This window comes from Alligator mississippiensis, chromosome 3 (assembly GCF_030867095.1).
Source record: "Alligator mississippiensis isolate rAllMis1 chromosome 3, rAllMis1, whole genome shotgun sequence".
In the NCBI taxonomy this organism is placed as follows: Eukaryota; Metazoa; Chordata; order Crocodylia; family Alligatoridae; genus Alligator; species Alligator mississippiensis.
In genome coordinates this window covers 241,349,380-241,373,474 of record NC_081826.1, presented here as the reverse complement: position 1 = coordinate 241,373,474, position 24,095 = coordinate 241,349,380, and the positions used below count along the sequence as shown (strand labels likewise).

Genomic DNA, 24,095 nt, shown 5'->3' with positions numbered 1-24,095 from the left:
TACGGTAATAGGTAAGGAGAGCGGAGTTATATTTTGTTGATATTGGTTAACAGAAGGCCATTCTATATGGAAACAAGGTCAACCCCCCCAAAATGAGACAGCTGGAATTTCAGTGTTGGTTCCATTACATTCCCTAGAGCTGCTTACTTCAGCTCAGCAGAGTGAAGTGGATATTGTGGTGTTTTTCACATCAAGCACTAAAAATAGATAACTAAATAACCAGGCAACCTACTACACTATGACCCTTTCCAGTCCAAAAGCAACTATGCAGAGAACTGTTCAATTAAGCTGTGCAGTTACTTTTAATGAGAGCTGTTATGGAATAATTGGAAACATATGTTACCTATGCACCACCAAAGCGACTACAGAAGTAGAGACAGCATTCTTTTCTATTGATTAGGACTGATACCGTGTCAGTGAGACTCTCAGTAACTTTGGCTTTGATTTCTATCCCAAATTAATTGCTCTTAAAAGATTGTATATTTTTGACTTTACAGTGTATTTCCAACATGTTTGGCTCTGCCTAATTAATAATTGGCCTACTATATGTTACCCAGTTTCACCAGCTATAGCCTGAATTCATTGATATCTTTTCCTTAAAAGTTTGAAACCCCCCAGTGACAGGAATGTTAATGTGCCAACACTGTCATATCTATTTCAGCTCATACATATGCAATGTCTTTGTTTTCAAAGATTTATGTCAGACTTTGCTGAAGTGAGGTATTCTACCATTTTAGATAATAGCATGCCAAAGTGATGTTATCAGGCACATTCAGCACTCAGTCAAGCAAACGGGAAGGAGCATCCATTCCTTCATAGCTTAAACACATAGAAACTGTTATTTATCCTTATTTGATGAGGAAATCTTTCAGGAGGAAATGGTGTATTTTTAGAAGAAGATTATGGTCATCCTGTGGATTATCTTTTAATTAAGAATGGATGATTTGTGCCCACTCTGCTGTAGCAAACGTCTTGCTGCTAATGAAGTTTAAACAGACTTACTTTATTTAATTACAGCTAATCACTAGGGTAAAATGTGGAATTGTCTTTGATCCGCATGTAGAGTGGTAATCCTTGTGGCAGATAGCATCTCTTATTCCCTCAAACTCTTTTCAGTTTCTCCAGGAGGTCCCAGCTTAACTAAGGGTTAATTGAGATAGCTGGACTGGTGTGATTGATGTATTTTTGCTTAGGGAAGCCATCCTGCTTTTCCAAGGACTTCTCTCCCTCTCTCTCTCTCTCTCTCTCTCTCTCTCTCAGTCTGTGCAGTCACCTTCAGGCCGTGTAATGTAGTAGATGCCTGCTTGTTTGACATAAGGGACCTGAGGGGGCCAAGGTCCTGCTGGATCAGTAAGAGAAAGAACAGAAACTGCTAGAGGGAGAGTAGAGGTTAGGAGAGGGCAGCAGAGACCAATGTAAAGCAGAAGAGGGCACTAGTAAACTGACCTATTTCAACCAGGACTGTTATACTCAGTGCTGGTTACAGAACAAAACAGTTGATTTTATATTTGGGGTAGTAATACACATTTTTCACGTTTAGGAATAAAATAATAGCAATTAATTTATTTTTGTTTCTTAAAGAAAGAATTCTCCAATCCGGTCACATAAAAGAAGACTGTAACTTCGGACTTCTTAACATCTATCAACAAAATAACTCTTATGAAATGAATTCCAACAGTTGAGAGAAGAGGAGTGAATGAGATTCAGGCCTGGGCATCTATCGATAATTGTTGACCTAAAGTACATTTTGGGCCCATGTGTCCTTCCCTTATAACTTTCCCTGCCGTTCCAAATATGCATGTTACTTTGTCTGGTAGAGTATAAAAGAACCAATGCTGCCTGTTAGCCATTAACTTCACAATTTTAAATATTTCCATTTTGCTAATCAGCCAATACCAGGACCCTACAAACATTTGCATACATGAATAACTTCAGTAGACTTATTCTTTGGCATAAATTACTCCCATGAATAAAATTACCCAAATAGAAAAAGTATTTGTAGTACAGGGACTCAGGTGCCTTTCTCTGTTTCAGGGTTCACAAAAGTTCTAATTCTGGAGTCTGGATCATTCTGGAGTGCTTTTATATTTTAACACATCCTGTGGAAGTGCTTGTTTTTGTTCTCGTGCTTTATTTTTTATGCCATTTTGTTTATTTGTGTATCCATTGTCTTTATGTACCCCATTTTCATTTTCATACCATGTTAAAATAGAGGAGTGCATTTTACTATGTTCTTTAAATTTGGGTTGTCTCTTTTAAAAAAAAAAACTATTAGTAGTGAAAACATTGATAAAGCAGCCTATTCAGAAATATTAACAACTTTAATTAGCTTGGTCAAGAAAGTTGTTTTTTATTAACTGGAACCATTACCTTTCACTCTGCCTGCAGCAGCGGCAGAAGATGTGGCATATCCCTTTTGTGTAAAATTTAAATAATTAAAATTGAATAGTTTGTGGTTAGTTTCTGCAATGATCTGTTAAACATCTGCAGTTTTGTCTCTCCATCGGGATGCATAGTTGTGCTGAAGTCACATCCTGATAACATCTGCAGATTAGTGATAGCTTTTGCTTAATTCTTTATGGTCTGCTGATGAGAGATTCTTCAATATTCCCTCAGTCATCAGAACCCCAGTTAAAATTTTTGCTAGAGACAGCCTTAAGGTGGCTTGATTTACATTTACCAAATGTCATCATATATGACGATCATTTTAGTTAAAGGTTTCATCTTGGCACCTTTTTGCTTGCTTGCCTGGTTTTGCTTTTCTTTCATGTTATACTGGCTTCTAGCTTTCATTTTTCTTCCAATGGCTGGAAACTCAAAGTAAATTTTCCGTCAAACTCTATTCCATTGCAAAGTATTACAGTTCCATCACTGAAGTAAAAGCCAGTAAAAAAAAAAGTTTTCAGCAAGGAGCAGCACCCCCATTCCTGCTTGCATGGCAACAACAGCTGCATTCACATGAAAAGGCTGGCTTGTTAAACATCATGTAACACTGAAGGTAGTGAATATTTTAAAGGTCAGGTATTGACAGGCTCTGAGCTGCTTATGTTTCCCTAATGACCCCAATTACATCCAAGCTGAGTAAGTAGTCAATAAACAATGGCATTAACTTATGTTAAAAAAAAGTGTTTATTTTACATTTCCAAGACAATTGGCAATCTTCTGGTTGTCATCCAAAGCAGGAGCTAGATCATGGGCTCTTTGATGATCAAGAGAGAAGAGCAAGAGAGTGGCTTGAAAGTCTTAGAGACCTCAGGCCAGTCAGGAATTTCAGGTCTGCTATCTCAGGTCTGTACAAACCAAGTGAATTTATCACTGTGATTATGCTTACCGGAAGAATCTATGGGGAAAAAGATAAATGTAAAAGATTAGTTATACTGTACCTCCTTCAAGGCCATGGACAATAAGTTGCCTGTTTATCAGGAATAAGTAAGGACCCTTCGAGAACTGATCAGGCCTTAATTTTGTTTAAGGAATTCTAACAATGATTCACAACATTTGTCTGTTCTCAGCAATCTAGAATAAGTGAACTTTCCTCTTTATTTTTAAACATTTTCTCTTCCTATATGAATAAAACTTTCTAACCCTGCTTTGAAAAGTATAGCAACTCCATTCTTTGGAGCAGGCATAGAACTGTCAAATAATAAATTAAGCTCTGGGAGGCCCCACGATACAATGGGGAAAAGAAAAAAAGGATTTATCAAAAGAAATTGTAAAATATTAACAAATGGGACAACATGAACTCAAACTCATTCAATCTTGTTCCCAAGCTGCAGGCCAAACTTTAGGGTAGGTGCATTAGTCCACCAGTTGCCTCACATTGCAGCAATTATGAGTGGTTGTTGAAGGAGCAGCTTAACTCCTCTCCCAGCTAGCAGTCAGAAATGGTAGGGTAGCAGCCAAACAGGAAGGTGAATGTAAACCAGATAGGAAGTCTAGGAAATAGACCAGAAAAATGGACTGTTTGTAAAGATTATTTTACTGTAGTGGCACTTTGCCATGTGAGGATGTGGAAAATTAATATTATTAATTTGTCTTACCATAGTATCTGAACACCCCAACTGAGTCACAGTCTACTAGTACTAGGTGATGTACAATACATCATAGGACAAACTTTCTGTAATAAAAAGATTTCAGTCTGCATGAAGTTTTGGAGAAAGAAAGAATTATTATCCTCATTTTACAGCTGGTGACCTGTAGCAAAGAGAGATTAAAGCCCCCCCATCTACCATTATATTTAAAAACATGGTTAGCTGTCAGAGGATGGCCTCAGTACTTAAAATTAGGCACATGTTTGTGGTGTTATATCTATCTACAGTCACACATTGAGTTTTGGCAGGGCCAAGACTTGAAACCAGAGTCCCATGCCAGTGCCTTAACTACAAAGCCACCCACTTACCTCTTAATCTAAAGATTTTCAATAAAGATATACTATCTTCAAAAGGCTGGGGCTCAACAGAGTGTGTCTTGGGCTCAAGGGAACCCCCAAAGCTCAGTGGTATATTCTTGGTCTGTGCCGATTTGATTTGGAAGAGATTTGGCTCAATTCAGGGGATGAATCTCCAAATTTGAATCAAATTGGGAGACCCATTAAAAGGTCTGAATTGAATTACAAGCCTCCAAATTGATTTGGAGATTCACCGCTCACCCCCACAGTAAGCCAGACCCAGGCTCTGTGCCATTAAGTAGAGGGTGGGGGGGGCTGGAGGAGGGAGAAGGAGACCATTGGGGGACCCCTGCCTGGCCCCATCCTTCACCAGCTCCCCCAGTGCCCCTGAGTGTCTCCCCCACCTGGCTCCACCCACCACCTGCTCCCCCACCCCCGCCCCATGGCCGCACCCATGTGATGCAACAGCTGCTGTGTGGGTGCCAGGCAAGAGGGGCCAATCCCTGCTGCCCCATGCATGGGAGGGCTCTGCCACAAGCCCCCAGAGGCCCCGATTGCTGCAGCTGCAGCCGGTGAGTGTGGGGCTTTTATTTTTATTTTTTTAAGTGCTGGGGCCGGGTGGGGCAGCCATAGGGGGAACTGGGGGAGTGGTCAGGGGGTGGGGCCCTGCTCACTGCCGACACCCCCCCCCCGCCACTGACACTGCCACAACCACCTATTCGATTCAGAGGAGATTTGACCTGATTTGGCGGCCAAATCTCCAAATAAGAATCAGCAGAATCGAACTGGGACAGTGATTCAAATCACCAAATCGAATCACTATCCCTCCTAATTGGCCAAATCCAAAGCCAAATCAAATAATTGCTGCTTCAGACAGGCCTAGTATTTTCAAAGTTTCTCGAAACATATCAAACTAGAATGGGGTAGCTTTCAGTTTTGGAGAAAATAAATAGTTAATGGTTTACATTGCAAACCCTTCTGCACTCTGCAAAAGGGAGAAATGAACTGCAGATTAATTTTCATCCACTTATAATGTAACACAGAGTTTGACTTTGGTCTGAGTATTTTCTTATTTTGTTCATTTTCTTCCAACACATGGATAAGTGGAATAACTTGCCTTAACGATGCCCTGTCAACATGGATTTATCTGAAGAAAATCTAAAAAGTATTTGAAGATTTGAAAGAAGTGCTTCAACATGGTCTATTGAACAGAATAAAAACCAACGCCTTTCCTGATACCATCAAATGCAAAGTAGCATTCAGATGTGGTAAACTGTTAGTCTGAAGTGAGTCAGAAGGTAGGGCAGGGTGGTACCTTAGGGTGTTTATACACATGTTCCAGGAATGGGTGGGGGGGAAGGGGGTAATGCTTTAATTAAAGTGGCCCCAAGAACTGCTCTAATTAAAGCCCCCAGATTATCTCATGTATCAGCATCCCTGCACTTCCAAATGGTAGCAGGGGCACTTTAGATAAAGTCAAGCGAGCTTTAGATAAAGCACCTGTGCCACCATTTTGACCTGTAGGGACACTGACACATTAGACATTGGAGGTTGCTGAAGTGCTGTAATTTCCATGCTCCAGCAGACTTGACTAATCGAGTCTGCTCCAACACGCTGTAATTACAGTGTGTTGGAGCAACCTCATATATTCAGCATCCCAACCTCTGTACCTTTTCTTTCTCTCCATTTAGCCAGTCAAAAATCTCTTCCACCATCTATTCTGTTCCTTCTGCCTGATTTCAAATGCCAGGACACATCTCAGCTAATAATTTCTATAGTCCAGGTCATGGCTTCCTCTTTTATGGCTCTTATGGCTACAAGTAGAGGTCTACAAGAAACTGATCTATTTTGGTTCCATGCAAAATTGTTCAAGGAGCGGAAAGGAACTAATGGATAGAGTCAGAGCTGAATGATGAAATTGCAGTGGAAATTCAAAACTCCTGGTATCCATCTGTATACTACCCCAGCTGAAAAGATGCTTCTAAGAATGAACATGTTGCCATCTCTGAAATGGCTAATAGCCATTTGCTCAGTAATCTTTTATCTGGGTTTTATTACATAATGAATAATTCTGAAGTGATTTCATTTTAAGTATTGTTGGAGGAAAGAATTACAAAACTAGCTTCCTCATGCCTATCATTGTGGCAATAGTCTTTTCTCCATTTTACTCTAAGAGTCCCTTGTCTCTATGCTGTCCCTATGTCTCTATGCTCTATGCTCTTGTGTCTGTGTCTTTCCATTGTTTGTAGTGCTCTGAGAGAAGATAGTTTAGGGTATTATCCAACAGGCACAGTTTTAAAAGAATGCTTAACAGATACTGCTTTCTATGACCCTTTTTGTATAGTCAGAAGATCAAAAGGAGAAATAGAATCAGCAAAGGGACACAGGAAGCAAGCAATCAGAAGAACAAACCTGGACACGGCAATGACAAGAAATAAGCTCTGAAAAGTAGACATGAGGGATGATATGGTAAGTTTTGAAGATGCAGGTAAGAAGCTGGAAGTTTGTGTGGAAGAAATGGGGAACCTAAGATTTTGTAAATGGAAATACAGTTGAAGTAACAGGAAGAACTGAATTTAGTCTTTTCATTCAATTTTCTTCCACCTAATTTCTGCTTCCCCCATCTTCCTCTGTATCTCTACTCAGACCTTTGAGATCTATCTTTCTTTTTTCTTTCTTTTTTTTTTGGCAGTTCCCTCTTTTGGCAGCACCAACTCTTCCAAAGACACCAAGGTTGTCTCCCCTTTCCCAACTTGCTGTCCAGAGTAATACCACTGCAACTAACTACACAATTTATTTTTGCTACCCTCTCTCACATTCTGCTTCCCTTCTAACTTACAGTCAGAATTGGAATATGTATAAAATTGTTTCTGTTTCATAAAGTTTTTCTAATGCTCTATGCTTTGTACAGAATTATATTCAACTTCATCCATTTAGAATCTCTTTTGAAAGAGATGTTGCATAGAGTTTGGAGCAATGGTTCCTATTCGCATCTGTGAACCTGAAGGTGGAGGTCCTTGCATGCAGCAGCAATTTTTGAAAGTATATAAGGGACTGGCAAATTTAGCCATCACACTGCCCATATGGCTGCCACAGGAGCACCAGGGTATGAAGGTCATGAACAAAGTCACGCTCTGCCTTGCCTTTGTTTATAAAACTCCCTTGGATTACAATACATGACCATGCAACTGCAGAGGTGCTGCAACCCAGGGTGTCAGTAAAATGCCAGTTTCATTAAGGCTCTTGAACCCTATCGTGTTACACTTCAGAAGTAGTGACCAGCTTATTTAAAACAAAGAAGCATTGACCCTTTTCCCCTTTTTAAACCAAAAACATATGAAGCTAAAGTGACTCATTTCCGGCTTTAAACAAGCTGTAAGAAACATTTTTTCCAAATACAGTTTTTGGGCTTTCCCCTTCCTTCTTTCTCTCTCTCCTTCTTTCCTTCTTTTGCATAAGTATTTCATTCCCTTTCCATCAAGGTCAATAGATTTATTACTTATATTCATGGTGCAGGGTTTTTTTTCTGCTAGCTCTCTTTCTTTTTCTCTTTCTTTCTTTTTTTTTTATCTGCGTTGTTTATAACCATGACCCTTGATCCTCCAAGTCTTAAAACAGCTTGGCTTTCAGCAGCTAAATCTGACAAGGTCAGCATTTTTCTGTTTATTCTGAGAATACTATTTACCCTCTGGGGTTTTTAAAAGTAATTCTGTAAAACATCACTTGGAAAAAGTTTGTAACATTCACAGAGACTTCCATAAACTCAGTGCCCAACAAATAGCAACTTTTAACTCTGGACAGTCCAACAGAAAAAGGTGTCTGCACAATGAAGGAAAATTCCCAAAATCACTGTAAACTCTTCATTCCAAGCATATTGACAGCCTAATAGTAGTTAACATAATCTTTTCAGCAGGGTCAACTTCACTTATAATAAAATCAGACAAACTGTATAATTATCTAGTTCATAGAATATTTGTGTTGCTTTATACGTAGCTATATCATTTCTGTCCCCACAGAAAGATATGTTGTAATCCTGCATTAATTACATTAGGTAGATAGAATCAGTGACACACAAGCAGGATCTCAGTGTGTCTCTAGTCACGCTTCCAACGTCTTTAAAAGTTATGTTGAAGTTGCAGAAATCATTTAACAACCAGGACCAACTCAAACGGCTGTAGAAGATTGCATGTAGAGCTTCCTTGGGCACAGAAAAATGGCAGTTTTGTGAGAGCATGTCATTTTTCCTCTCCCATCTGTTCCTCGTCTTGCTCAGGTACACCTTCACTGGAGTACCATGGAAATGAAATGCTACAGAATGCACAGAAGGGGGTGAGGATGGGAGGCTGTAGAGCAAAACTGATTCCTTACAGAACATAAGGATTTCCACGCACAAAACTAGGCCAAGAGATGGTAATGCTTAACACTTGTAACACCTCCCTGGGTCTTCTCCATAGTTGTTCCTAAACAGTGGCAGGTGAATCCAGCAAAAAATAGCATGGGCAATATTCAAAAGCTGCTGTCTCTTTTTTGTTATGGTCCTATACTCACTGAGAAAATTTCTCCTCAAAATCTGTGCATCCAAATAAAAGATAGTGGCCTCAAGAATGAATGTTCCTCCTATTAAGGAGGTTACTCCTCTTTGTACCCCTTTCACTTCTGTTACAGATTTTTTCCTGAGAGTTAAGGAAGAAATGTTATCTAATACAGTGCTAATCCACCCTTGATTTGCTCCATTGTGCCTTCTGCTAGCATATGAAACCAATGCTGTTTGTGAAGTCATGCCCTGAAATTTATAAGGCCTCTTTTCAGCCTAAAGGCTACTTCTGGAAAGTTTGGCAAGACTCATCTTGAGTTTGAATTATCCAAGCATGAAACAAAAATGTTTTTAGTTTTGCTAAATTTGAAAAAGAGATTTATGGAGGGAGCAGGGAGTGGGGGAGGTTCAGAACTGTAAACAATTTGAAACAACACAGTATTTTGAATGTGCCATTTTCCTTAATGAGGCACTGGATCTCCAAGTCTGCATATAGCTACTTGGCCACTTGATTTGGAGAAATGAGAACAGGCTTGTATATCAGAGACACCTGAGTTACTGTGATGTCTTAGAAAATCAGTCTATCTCTTGGCCTCATTCTCCACATCTGCTTACAATGATTTTATGACAAATAACTGGATACATGGAATGTATGTGGAAGTGCATCTTATTCCTCTTATTAGCAGTAGTGGGAGTGTGTAAGTATCTACCCAAAGGCTTGTCTGCAAGTTGAATTGATGACAAAAGCCAAAGAAATGTCAAGAGGAAAATTTGGTTCTGCCTATATGGCCAACACAAGGCATATAAACCATGTAAGCCCTATGATGTTTGAGTGTGCGTCCTATACTTAAAATATAGTATGCATACAAAATCCAGCACACCTATAATTTGGCCACACTGTATGGATTTACATGGGTCATTTATGAAGGCTGAAAACTTATCCCAATTTACCGCGACAGGAGGTATTAGATATCCACAAGAAAGCTGAAATATAGTTCCTAAGAGGACCGTAACTTTGACTTTTCCAACTTTTCTACATGTAAGATCTGTATTGTTGTATTTACATGGTTTTAATAATTATTTCCTCATACCCTTTCTTGGAGTGAATACATTCTGTTGCTTTAACATTTTATATAAAAGTATGGTCTAGACATGTACATGTACCAGTGGAATTAAATCATCAATAATCACTATCTAAAATGAATTACATTCCAAAAGCACAGGCTAATGATTTATCTTTTCTTCATGGGACTGATCTCTATCAGATTGATTTATGTAGCAGCCAATCATGTTTCAGTAAACTGCAGCATGCACATGCATCTTTAAGTGATGATAAGCTGTGACTGTCAATTTATTTGTACACCAGCAGCAAAAAAAAGAAGAAAAAATCCCCACAAACCCTAGAGCCTAACTGTACCATGCTGCTCCAATATACTTGAGGAAAACTAATGTGTGTTGTTGGTTTTTTACATTCCATGTCAAAGATATGGACAAATTAATCTAGTAAAATGAACGTGCAAACAAAAATATATCTGAGAAGGTGTTGTTAATATTTTTCTACATTTTTATGACACTTGATACACAACCTTATTTTTCTTTGCATGTTTACATTATTTGCTTTGATAGAAGGCACTTTTTGTACATTTACATTATTTGCTTTGATAGTAGATGCTTTTGTTGCTTGTTGGAGTGATTGACAGCTTCATGCTGTTCTGTTTAATTGCCTTTTCTGCTATGTAAGATTCTGTGTTTAGAAGACACCATTTCATAAATAAATCCTCTGTGTGTGTATGTGTGTGCATGTGTGTATGTGAGAGAGACAAAATTGTAAAGGTTTAATTTCTTCCATTTGATTCACTAACCTTTCAGTTACAGCTGCTGCCATCCTTAATCCCGCATTTTATTCGGCTGCATGTTGTATTGTATATATTCTGTATATTTTTTTTCTCTCTCTGAGCAACATGGTACTTGTTTGGATTATTCAGAGGAAGCACTGAATGTCATGGGGACATTTTTTAATTTTTTCACAGAGCAGAGTACATCCAGAGTTCATCGTTTGGTTTTTGCATAAAATCAAGCAAAACATGCACTCAGTGAGAAAATGTTGCCTCAGTTAAAATTATTTCTGTTCTTTATGTTCTATGGCTTTATCCTGTGGATTTGTTCTTTGAGAATATTTTAAAGATTTTCTTCTCAATCCTATTTAAACTATTGTTTTATCTCTCTGTTCAAACTAAATGCTGTGTCTATTCATTTCTTTTCCTGGCAGAAGAAAATGAGTCTTACTTTATTGATTTACAGGGATTGGAAGTAACAGAGACAGTGTTTATAGCATGGTTGATGGCAACTTGAGTTTGAGAGGAGTTGCCACAAACAACCAACTCAAGAACCTAATGCTTTGGTAACACCTTTGCATTAAAAATTAGGCAGCATAATATTGAATTTGCTGTTTATTTTCTTTTCTGCAGCTATAACCAAGTATTCAGGAGAAAGTTTATTTCAGTAGTACATTCATTTTTCTTTGACAAGATAAACGTACACAATTTTAAGGGTTTCATGATACAATAGGCTTATGTTTGAAAGGAAAGTACTTGTAATATTGACATATGAAATATATTTTTTACTAAAACTGAAATTCTGCAAAGCACAAGGGTTCCAAATAGCGGCATCTGATGGCATGATAGAGGTTAGATTTGCTTTCATATTAAAGAGTTTTGAAGAAAATCTTTGTTAACTAAGTTGGTCTGAAAACCTTTAAGTATTTAAGTCACCCAGAGAATTTTATTTCCCTTTCACAACATAGACTATTTATGATATATATCGTTCAGCATGATGGGCAGAAGCAGACTGTTTCTCTTTAAAATGTCAATATAAACTATTGCAATTCTTTTTGAGCAAACTCCTTTCATTTTATTTTTCAGTGGAGATGATGACTAAAGCAGATAGAGAAAGTACCAGCTAAGGATGTCATTCATCAGATCATACTAACAAAGTCTGAAAGATACTTTGGCTAGTTTTATTTAAAACCTTGTCTTGTACTGAAAAAAAAAATGCACATGGTGTTGTGTGGGTGATGACAGTACCACAGAGGATAGTTACAAAGAGAAGTATGTTATTGTATGTTTTACCTCACTGTGAATGCATATTAAAAAAGCAAACGATATGCGATTAATGAAATGGATAAGGGGAAAATGTGTGTCTTTTGTTGCAAAAATCTGGAACATTTTAGTGCCTTCTTTTAACAAATGTATTAATTTAAAATTAAATTTTATCCTGAAAATGAATACATACCAACCAAGAGATCTAAAGCAATTCAATTAATGTGGATTTTATGGAAGCACCCACAGGCTTTGGATCAGGCACTGAGAAGTTGTGCCCCAAGTGAATAAAAGAAGGCCTTTTAAAGGCCACCTTCACATATCACTTCAGTTTACCTCAAAGAGAAAAATACTTCATTTCATTCTCACCTTTAATTTATCTTCCTTTTCCAAAAACTCTGACAACAACTCCAATAATTACCAATCTCCTTTGTTGTAGAACCTAAGGGAATTTTTTTCATCTGATCCACTGCACTAAAATGACTATTGAAATAGGTTAATATTATTTTTCATAATAATGCTTAATGGATTTAGATTTCCAAAGCAATTTATGTATTTTTCCCTCCCCCAATTATGATGTGGGTAATTTGTAAATGATGTGAATTAATTTAGAAGTTATCCCATCCCAATGGCATAAAAGACTGGCAAAACTCAGAGTACTATAAGCTAAACAGAAGAGACAGTTATAGTCCCCTTTCACATAAAAATTGTAAACTATTTCCTGTTGTGTCCTGTCTCTCAGTTGGAATGTGTTACAAGGTACAAGTCCAGATTAGGGGGCAAGAGTAATTTTTTAAAATAATTGTAAAGCTATATTAACATATTAATGATCCTGGTCCTTTCTCAATAATGACTTGGGTCATGATTTCTTAATTATTTGATTTAAACTATAAAAGTTTACACACATACACACACACACTTGCCATGAATTTCAAGGGAAAAAACAGTGTCCTTCAGAAAAAAATGAATCCTTGTGTCTCTGAAATATAAAAGCAAAGACTAATTAATATTATAAATTCTTATCCCCTACAAATAAAATGGATTCTGGTAAGTTTGATTCTGATATAAATCAGGAACAAATGTGGTCATTGTTGCCTCAACAATGATAAGGCTTGCTTAGGCTCCTATATGGTTTCCATTACTATAGTATCGCAAAGTCTAAATGGTTCAAACTAAATGGTAGTATAGCCATAAAGTAGTATATGAAGCCATGAAGTAGTAGCTATATTGTAGTATAGCCATGAAGCTAGATTGTAGTATAGCCATGACATAGTAGCCATGAAACCAGAAGTAGTACAGCCATGTTAATACAGCTTAGCTGGCCCTTCTGATAAAGTCCATTGATTTTAGTTAGGTGTTTAGTTAGGTGTCCAGGCAGTTTAGCAAATCCCACTTGCTACTTCTCTGGCTCTGGAGACAGGATGTAATTATCCTGCTAAATAGGAGGAAGGATGGAAGGGAGGAGGGAGCTAAAAGGGACTTGGCATTCTTAAGAAAATATTGGCTCATACATTGCAAATTTTTCATCTCTCTGCTCCCATTCTGCAGTAAAATAGACCTACATCATAATAATTTATCCCTCAATAAAACAAGTAGTTTAGCTTCTACTTACTACAGGATAGAAAGGACAGACAAAATATTGACAGAGGATTTAGCTGAACCTCAATAAACATGAACCTCCTTCTTTAAAAGTGATATACTTATTTCATCTATCCACATCCTTAGGCACTTAAATACATCTAAAACTCTAGCCTTAAGCAACTTGCCCAAGGTCGCACAGGAAGTTTATGGCAGAATAGGGAATTGAATGGTCCCATGCTATCACACCAACAATTGGACCATTCAGAGTCAGTGCAAGAATACTCAAGACCAAAAAAACTGAAGAAAACCAAAACCTATTCAAAACCTTTCTTTTAAATAAATTCTTATGCGAACACCCTACCTTATTCCTATATTCATAGCTGACAATATGCAGGGATCACTGTTCCTTCTACAGCAGTAGTTCTCAATTTTTTAGAACCAAGACATCCCTCATTAGATTTAAGGTACCCCTTGGAAAATGCCATCTCTTAGCTTTCCCTCATTTTTTGACTACAGAAAAATACAATAATGCAATTGTTCTGTTACAAAGAACTCAGAAAGAGCACAACAAATCAGAATGCTTTTAACTATATGGATTGCTACTTGAAATTTCTGGTTTTATCTTATGAATCATATGTAGGTGTTTGCACACATAACTGCACAAATACTGTGCAGCACTCTGCAAAGCCTTAAAAGGATCACATAGCAACCCAGGTTTCTATGACACCCTATATACCCAATGGTACCAAAGCAGCTGGTGCCTCATGTGCTTGGACCAAGTTGTGATGTTTTTGTCCATCTTTTGCAGTAGACATTGGGGTACTTTAGGCTGCCCTCTCATGATATGTCTCCCTTGACTTGCCCGCCATGTCTTGGCCTCAAACAAACAAACAAAAAAGTTGAAGAAAAGGGAAGCTTCTATGCTAATGCTGATTATTGGAACCGTGTTCCCACTAGTGATGTTCCTATGGAGCTCCACCTCCCCTACACCCTGTCCACTCACCAACCGAGCTTGCTGGGCACAGATGTTGTCAGTCTCGGTGGAATACAGATAGCTCTTTTTCCTTATTTCTCTCTTATTACCTCTATGAAACAACCCAGTAAAATGGGATTTGTGTCCCCCTCTGGCCTAAGGACTCTATCTAACATGGGTCTACCCAGAAAGCTGGGTCCTACTGTTCTCTTAATTCAGGTAAGAACAAATATATATGTGTGTGTGTGTCTGTGTGTGTGTGTGTGTGTGTGTGCGCACGCGCACACGCGCACGTGTGCATGTATGTGTGTATCAATTTCATCAACAAAGTCCCTTTGGAGGGCGTGCCCCTCACCAGCAATCAATTGTGTCCCAATTATCTGGTATGTGGAGTTCAGCTCCTACTTGGAGTCAGGACTCCTCCTCAAACTTTTACATCTCTCACTTCTCCTTCAGGGGTCCTTCCACAGCTGAACTCTGGCATGAGACTTCTCTGGCTTCTCTCCCTCCCCCCTGGAGTGTCATGCTTCTGGTGCCAGGGCATTGGGGTCCATATGGAACTCTCCTCTCTGTTGCCCTACACCTTTTGGTTTCTGGAGGCCTGTGGCAGGGCACTGTTTGTGCCTGCCACTTTAAGGGCCAGAAGACAGTAGCCAGCAGGTGCCTGATTAGGGCAGCCGTTTTAGATTCAGGGCTGCCCATATAAACAGGGCATTTTGCTGCTGGAAGGCCAGGCAACGGCATCATCTGGCTGCAGGGCTGCTGGTATCATCTGGAAGTAAGGGAGGAGCTGTAGGGGATGGTCAGGAGGCTCCTGGTCCTGGGCATGAACTAAAACTGCACCCTGCCAGGAGTGGGTGGCCTGGTGGGGCTCTCAGTGGTGCGGGATCCCCCAGGAAATGCCAGGCCAGTTACCACCCTGGTGAAAGGTGGGTCAGGGCACCTTAACCCCTAGCCCCCACAATGGGGTGGGTTACCCCCTTTGTAGGGTCTGGAAAGTGGACCCCAGTGAGAAAGTGGAGCCATAGACTCAAACCTGTCTTGACATCCCCCAACTGGTCCATGCTGGGGCCAGGACTGGAAGGGTCGAAGGGCCAGGGGCCCACCACAAGGAACACCTAGAGCTGAGGGCCTGGGGTTCCAAATGGCCTGGAGGTGGTCCAGGGCTACTGGAGTCAAAGGTTCTGGGGGGACCACACCCATAAGGAGGAGCATCTCAGGGAGCTATGCAGCTGGGAATGAAGGCAGAATAGGCTGCCTGAATGGAGGGATCTAAATGGGGTTCAACTAGTAGGATTCTGGGGCCCAGTGTGGTGCTGGTGATATGGATAACATCTGGATGTCATCTGCAAGGCTTGGGTTGTGGTGCAGGGGAGGAACAGAGCTGCAGATAGTGCCCCCTGGCATCCAGGGAAGAAATGGGCAGCCTCCCACTTAATCAACATCAATTAATTAACAAGGCATGGCAGGTAAGAAGGAGAGCAGTTAGCTCAGAAATAGGTGGGTGGGCCACTGGGAAATCAGCCCCAAGAAGACCCTCTATTACAAGGCCCCTCTGGGTCTCCAGTCTGTGGGACTGGCATAGCTGCTTACCTGGATACCAGCTGAGTTGGTGTACATCAGTGTGCCACTCTCCTCTCTCTCTCTGACTGGCTTCCCTTGCTTTTCAAACTCCCTTGGCGGGCACAGGCTTGTGACATCACTGGAGTCTTAGCATGCATGTGCTCTTAAATCACAGCAGCAATGATGTGTGCCACTCTGACCTCACCAGCTCTTCTTTTATTGGTAAGTGCCGCCCCTCACCTGCCCTTACCGGGCAAGACAAGTGGGAGTTTGTTGCCCCAGCCAAACTGTTCAGCTCTCCACCCCTGCAACGGCTAGTGGTAGGCCTTGTTGCTCAGCAACACACTGGTTAAGAACCATTGTTCTACAATGATGCACACAATGGTCATTGTAATACCATGCTACACATGGTGAGTGAGGCTGTGTATACATGAGACATTGACTTCACAGTTGCCCAAGACTGTTGCATAGTAGTGTCATGTGGCAGAAAGCATGATGCAACACTACTACACAGTAGTCTCAGACTGCTGCACAGTCAGCTTCACAAAGAAGCTGTTTGTCAGTACTACTGTGTAGTAACTCAGGTTGCTGTGCAGTCATTTAGTACTTGTTTTATAAGTACTATATGACTGCTCAGTAACAACTGTGCTGTCAGCATCTTGTAAAGATGTGGCCTGAGTGTTTGGAAACAGAAAAGTTTACCACAAACTTTTTTGAAGACTTCTTAAATTTTATTTTACATGTTGTAGTTCATCTGCAAGGGATCTATACTTTTTCTTTACTATGTTTCAGAAAAACACATTAATGTCACATCTCCTGCACTTGAGAAGTTATTGTTGTCAATAGAATAAAGCAGTTAAGTGAATTTACAAAATAGTTAAATGTGATTATGACTCTCCTTAAAAGAATAAACATGTCAAGTGTCAAAAACATTGTAAGTCTGATGTGTTTCAATTTGAGTCAAAATAGATTGCTTAACATTTGTTCCTCTTCAGTGAATAGCTGAGAAAAGAAAATGATACACCTGTTAATTTAACACATTTATTGTGCACCAAGGCTATTCATTTGTATAGTAAATAAGTTAAAAACTTGATTTTCATGTAATCCACTATTCAGCCTGACTGACTGTAGAACCTCCCTAATCAAATACATCTACATGATATTGTAAGCTACATTACAGTACATTATTAGCTTGTAAAATGAAATTGCTGCAATGTTATATACTGGTACATTTGAAGCAGTAACAAATTTACCAGTGATAGATGTGCTAATGGATATGTTGTATTGCAATAAATACAAATTCAGAATAGCAATTTGAAAGCATTAAATTTTTTATATATGAGTTTAGTCATTTATGAGGCTGAGCCAGCCAATAGCAAAAACAGAAGTGTACCTGAGAACTGCCACTTCCTTTTGGACTGTTATGAGCAGAAGCTTATAGTGGCCTTTCCTTGCAATAGGACTTCTATGTATAAGTAGCTTGTGATTATGACAGATCTTTGTGTACAGTTGTCACTCCATTCTTAAAATGAAACTGTTCTGTATATCTGCCCCATAGGCCACAACCATAGGGCATCCACCAATTTTTTTTGTGACATACAGACTCTTTTTCTGCATTTGGGACCTCTTTCCCATTTTCCTTATGAGTTGCTATCATTATTTTTCTATACTTCCTGCAGAACTCTTGGTCTAAAATATGGAATTGAAAGTGAAGTGAACAATGTAGTAGCAAGAAACAGTTGAAAACAGTGGGAGAGAAGGTTCAGAATGTCCTATATCTTTTTTGGTCTTTGGGCACCTTAGTTCACCATCTCTAATACAGCATGTCTCCTGTTGCCATTTGCATGTGATTTCATGCATGTGGTATACCTGCTCAGACTTTCAGAATACTGTTTTCCCTTGTACCAGAAAAAAACAGCCAGGGCAACAGGATTCAGACTGATGTGCAATACACAATCAATTCAGGTAACCATAGATTAGTATCTCAAACAGGTCATGACAGGTGAGTAACATACTGGGTTGAAGGCACATGTTATGAAAAAGGTAAGAAAAACAGACCTGGAAGTAAGACTTTTGCAAAGGATTGTTGATTGCCTAGAGAGGACATTGTAAGTTGTTGGTTTCATTAAGCAGAGATGTTATAAGTTCAGAACCATGGGTGTAGGTCACTTCCATGTTCAGATATCATGTTAATTTTTTGTGTGGCAATTAGAGATGCATGTGTTCTATTGTCCAATAATACTTTCTCAGTAATATTTACACTGCATTTACAGCCAGTGTTTTATCTACTTGGTACCCTTTTGTTTTCAACATAGCAAATTGTGGAGTATATTTTGGAATCAGATGCCAAAATGCATCTATGATATCAATAGAAGGATGTCAGAATAAAGATGCAATTATATAGTTACTAGAACTGGCAGAAATACAATAAAGTGTTTAGGTATTGTAATTCATCTTAATGTGAAGTGCTGTTAGTTTGCTTGTCACTGAATATCCTTTTAATTAAGGACTCCTGATACCAGAACACCCTGCATTTGGGCAAAGACCAAAGATATATGCCACCAGTATTCTACACATGTGATAATGATTAAAGTAGACATTCCTCTACCTTAGCAAGCAAAGTAGCATAACAATTTGGTGGGTTAATGAAGACCTGTTATTTTCTTGCTGAAAAGGTTGCAACATTCTATTACTAGGAGATCCAACTCTACACTATTGAATGTCCCACCCAATAGCTAAGGGGCTCCATGTGGTAAAAGTTGTCTCAGAATTTGGCTCTTTATATTTATCCCATTAAATGAGTCACTTAACTTTAACTGACTGACCATGAATGACTGGTGTCTCCTGAAACTGCCTTATAGAAGTGATGGTAGGCCCTGTGGCATAGTTAAAATTAATTTTATCAGAAGAAAGCAAGGCTTGTAATGCTATTGGTCAGTCTAAGGACAGATGAAGTAAAAAGAATCTGAATGTCTGTAAGTTATCAGCATAGCTCAGAAGTTATAAATTGGCTGGCATATCCAGAAATCATTTAGAAAGAAGATACAGCACTGTGAAAGGAACTACTAATTAGCTGTTGACCTGGATCAGTGGGCCTATGGATCTCGAGGAGCCCAAGGACAGAATACCAGAGTCCTTCCTGGTAACCCTCAGACAGTGCTGATCGGGGATGCCTGACTTTGCTGAGCTTTGTAGAAAGAGAAACTTTTCATACATCAGGCATCAGAAGGGACTGCCAATAAGTTGCCGATGTGAATTTTATTATTGTCTGTCATTATCTGTCTTAGTATACTACGTGTAGTCATGTTTTTGTTAAGCTAATAAACCTTTCTTACCTTTCTACCCCCAACCACACTCTCAATCCTGAACCTCCCCTGCTGGTGGCTGGGACAGGTGGTGAGCAGGGACCACCTGCAGATGCTGGCGGTGGTGTTGGCAGCAAGTGGGGGAGGCGGTGAATGGTAAACAGTGAGCAGCGAGCGGGGACAGCTCACAGACACCAGTGGTAGTATTGGTGGTGGGGGCAAGCATTGAGCGGCAAGCAGGGACTAACTCCAGACACCGGCAGCGGTGAAGGGAGGTGGCAAGTGGCGAGCAGTGAGTGGGGACTGCCCACAGATGCCAGCCGTGGCATTGGTTGCAAAGGCGGGGTGGGTGGCAAGTGGTGACCGCTCACAGAAGCCACCAGCCAATCTCAGAGGGGCACATCCCCCCCCCCCATGTCCCTCCTACAAGTCGCCTATGTGACTGACTATCCAATGATTTGTAGTGTGGATAGTCTGTTGACAGTCAAACTACTATTACCAAGTTATACAATATCTTTAGGTTTTTCAAAATTGAAAGATTAAGCTAATGATTTTTGTACTCATGGGCAATTGGTGCTTCCTGAGTCTTGGTGAGGCACCAGATCACTCATTGGGCATGGGGGTGGGGAAGGCTGGCAAAACCAGAAATGCACTTCTGCCAGCACTTCCGGTTTCATAGCTGGCACTTCCAGGGGATGCACATGCCAATTTCAGGGCATGCACGTGCCAATTTTTGTACCTGAGAGTGGAGAATAATGTAGAAAAATCAAGTCATATTCACCAACTTCCTTGATTGCCAACTTATAAATATGTCTTCTGTTAAGACCTTATAAAACTTACTGAATTTATAGAGATGAGGTAGTATTATTATCATTTTAAAAATAGTCACAACTCAGGTACTGTGAGATTAAATGACTTGCCTGCCATCATAAAGATAACCTGTTACAGAGCTTGGGTTTGATTGTGTATAGTCAAAAAAATATAGGGCTTATTGGGTGAAATATTATGGTTTCTCTTATGTAGGAATGTATATTAAATTTTCACGGAAGTCCCCTCTGATTGTGTGCTGAATGGCCAGTGTCAAAGACTTTGCTTTAGTGGTGCAGAACTGAATATTGTCCAGCATGAGTCTCACACTTACTGCAATTTTAGAGGAATTCAGCAAGATTTACTTTTCCAGCATTGTTCTGTCAGAAAGTGGATCATTCTTTCGCTTCTTGGTGAAGACTAGCTTCTCTGCTGCCAGCAGTGAGAACTGCTGAAGGGTTTGGTCTTTCATTTTCACTCCTCATGTCATGACACTTTTTGACACATCATCAAGTCCTATTGGCAAACTCCGAGGTGATGCCTTTTTAGTAATCTATGGATAGATGGCTTTACTGGCAAGACAGGTAGTTAGCTGTGTTAGACTGGAGTCAGACAGAAGGCAAAATGGATTTGCACCTTATAGACTAACTACTTCAAAAATGTATAGCATAAGCTTTCGTCAGCAGCAGCTTCTTTTCTTCAGACTCCACTGCTTACAAAAGCTATGATTGAGTTAGTCTATAAGATACAACTGTCTTAACTGGTAAGACCCATGCCCAGCTCTAATTTATACTGTGCACTTTAATTTTTCAACATTCCTTCGTTATTCTTACTCCCATAAAAGTTATGGATGCCATTGAATGGCTCAGGCTGTTCACAATTCTGTTTCAGTTCCTTCTTGTATATGGAAAAATGTGACTTATCTTGGTAACTGTAAAACTACTTGAATAGAAGATAATATTAAAATCTGTTGGATCTCCTATAGATAATGTATACCTATGCTAGTATTCAGAAAATATTATCCTCAAAATGATAAAATCAATGTTTACTACCTCCAGGCCCAATCCTGATTTAAGCAAGACTCTCTCAGATTTTGTATTAGACCCTAAGGATTTTTGGAAAATGTCCTTTGAACACCAAAATCCAAATCTGTTTTGAGTGTCACACTGACAGCCTTGATTTAAGTCAACCATAGTACAGTAGGACATTATAAAGTTTCCTCAAAATGTTCTGCCAGTCCTAGTGATGGAAGTTATCCTACTGACTGACTGTGTCTCCAAAGATTACCTGTTCTTTCTCAGTCTGAAATTTGACAGGAAATTTCATGAGAAAAATTCTCTCTCAAGATTCCTTCCTGGCAATTCCCAGTTTTCACCACATCACAGTATTCTATGCTATGCCAAGTCCTGGTTAAAACTGTGACGTACAGAAGAAAAATGTGTAAAAATAAAAAATGTAATCGTTTCAATCCAAGTTTTGAACACTTTTCAGTAAAGATTTATGTCATTTCTTGTTGTATTCCAGCTAGTTTTCCTATAATTATTTAATGTACTTCATGGACTTGACTTACCTTGTTATTCAAGACAGCACTCTTATAGATATGAAGAATTCTTCCAAACTATGCGCAGATAAATATTATCTAATCTTAAGCCACCAAACTCATTTTCACTCCTGGGTTTAACTTGTAGGCCAAGTTCATTGATGAGATAATGAGACAATTTTGGTATTTTAATTTTCCACAATATCCCTGTTCATTAAAATGTAAAAGAAGATAAATAATGGATAGTTCAAGGGATGCCTGTTAAAGCAATTCTATAAAGAAAAGGAAACAAGGATTTCATAAATGTTGAATTGCACTACTGTTTACATTTACAATGGCTTTCCTTAAACAGAAAAATTAGATAATCATTACTAGAAGTATTTATAACTTGTGAGTGTTTGCAGGATATAACAGAAATATCAGCAATTCACTGAACATTTAAAAAGGGAAAATCTATAGTATTTATCCCTTAGTGGTACAGAACTGAATATTGTCCCATCAAATGAGTCACTTGATTTTAACTGACTGACCATGAATTACTGGTGCCTCCCGAGACTATGGCAGCACCATTTGTAGTCGGCAGTGAGCAGCAGGCAGGGACCACCTGCAGACGCTGCCTCACGGTAGGGAGGGTGGCAAGTTATGATCAACCCAGTGCCATCTCTCCACAGTAAATTCCAAATATTTTATCCCATCACCCTACTTTTTCATTGAAAATAAAAAACAAAGTCAAGTAAAATGAAATGTATACACAGACCTGACACTGAGCCCCAGAGAAGCCCTGTGAGCAGGCACAGTAGCACAGAGCCCTAATGGGCTGCTGGACACTGGCAAGCAATCCTCCCTCTCCCTACCACATCATTGGTCAGCCACAGGCATCTGTCAGCTACAGGCAGCAGCCCAGTTAGGTTCAATGGTGCTATGTCTGCTCACAGGGGTTCTCCTGGGCTCAATGTCAGGTCCGTGTGTATACTGTGGAGTGCTTCATGACAGGGTTCATGCGGGGACACAGACGCCTCCTCCCTCTCCCCCAACCCCAACACACTGCCTGTTTGAAGCTGACAGGTGCCTGTGACTAAAAAACAATGCAGCATGGGGAGGTGGGAATGCCTGCCCATGCCCAGCAGCCAATCAGGTGTTTGGCTGCACTTAGTAGTCTCTGGCAGCCCATGGAGCCTGCTAGGAGGTATGCAGGAGTACCCCCAACTTGCAGGCATTGTCCAGAGCAGGGAACCTGCCTGCCATTCCACCCCCCACAACCTGTCTAACCTATGTCGCTTACAGCAAACTGCATAACTTAGATTCTGCCTTACGATTTTTGAATGTCTATACTTAGCCTCAATTGAAGTTAATTCAATAGAGTAGCAATTAAGCTACAAACAGTGAAGGTACTGCCTAAGTCACAGGCCAGATCACAGCTAAGCCATGTGGGTTGAGGGGCTTCCTTGATTGCAAATTTAAGGACTAAAATATTGATTTTGCAGCCTGCATGAGTTAGATAAGGAAGCCTGGAGAGCCAGTTGTGATTGTGTTCCTAAGAGGAGACAGAGAGAACCTCTTGTGCACAGAACTTTGGAGGGGAACACTTGGTGGGCAGAGAGAAGATTGAGGAAGTAAATTGTCTGCTGTTGTTTATTTCTATTATATTCAGGAAAACAGGACATTGTGTATAAAGAGAATTAGACCAAAGAATACACCTGACACTGCATTCATATCGCATATTTATAGAAACAATCCTGGGTATTGGTTAATTGCTTGAGTCAATGGGACAACTTTATAGACTTCATAAACCATGGAGGAAGTTCTCCATAATCTATTTATGGAATAAATGTAGGTTGTTTAGAAAACTAAAAAGTGTGGCTATTCCAAGGAGTTTTGCATCTAAGTCAGGGGGGCTATGGTGAATTCTGGGGTGGCTGTAGCCCACCACAGCCCCCCACCCAGCACTGCCACTGCTGCCCACCCGAAATACAGCCAGCCTAGCCCCCCACTGGGAAAAGCCAGGCACCCATACACCCTGGCTTTAGCCCCAGCCTGTAGTGGTAGCCTACCCTCGCCCTGCACACAGATCAGGGGGGCACACCCCCCTCTGTGCTCTCCTGGGGGTGCACAGAGTGGCAGGAGCCACCCCCTCTCTTCACCCCACACTTCCCAGATGAGCCGCTCGTGGTTCCATCCCACACCTCACCTGACCCTGCCCTGGCTGGGCTGCACCTGCTCCAGCCCCAGCCCCAGCCCCACTCTCTCCCTCACCACAGGGTCCTCTGTCTTCCCCCCCCCCACACACACTTCTTCCCTCCCACTGGC

The 24,095-nt window shown here is 40.1% G+C and overlaps 1 long non-coding RNA gene across 2 annotated transcripts in view; it reads right to left on the bottom strand.

The window, feature by feature from the left end:
- Nucleotides 1-3,239: 3,239 nt before the first annotated feature.
- LOC109282217 (uncharacterized) overlaps nucleotides 3,240-24,095 on the bottom strand; it is an 84,667-nt gene continuing 63,811 nt past the window's right edge. For both annotated transcript variants that reach the window (XR_002089140.2, XR_002089142.2), the window contains exon 3: nucleotides 3,240-3,340. This is a non-coding gene — a long non-coding RNA (uncharacterized LOC109282217). The remainder of the gene's footprint in view (nucleotides 3,341-24,095) is intronic.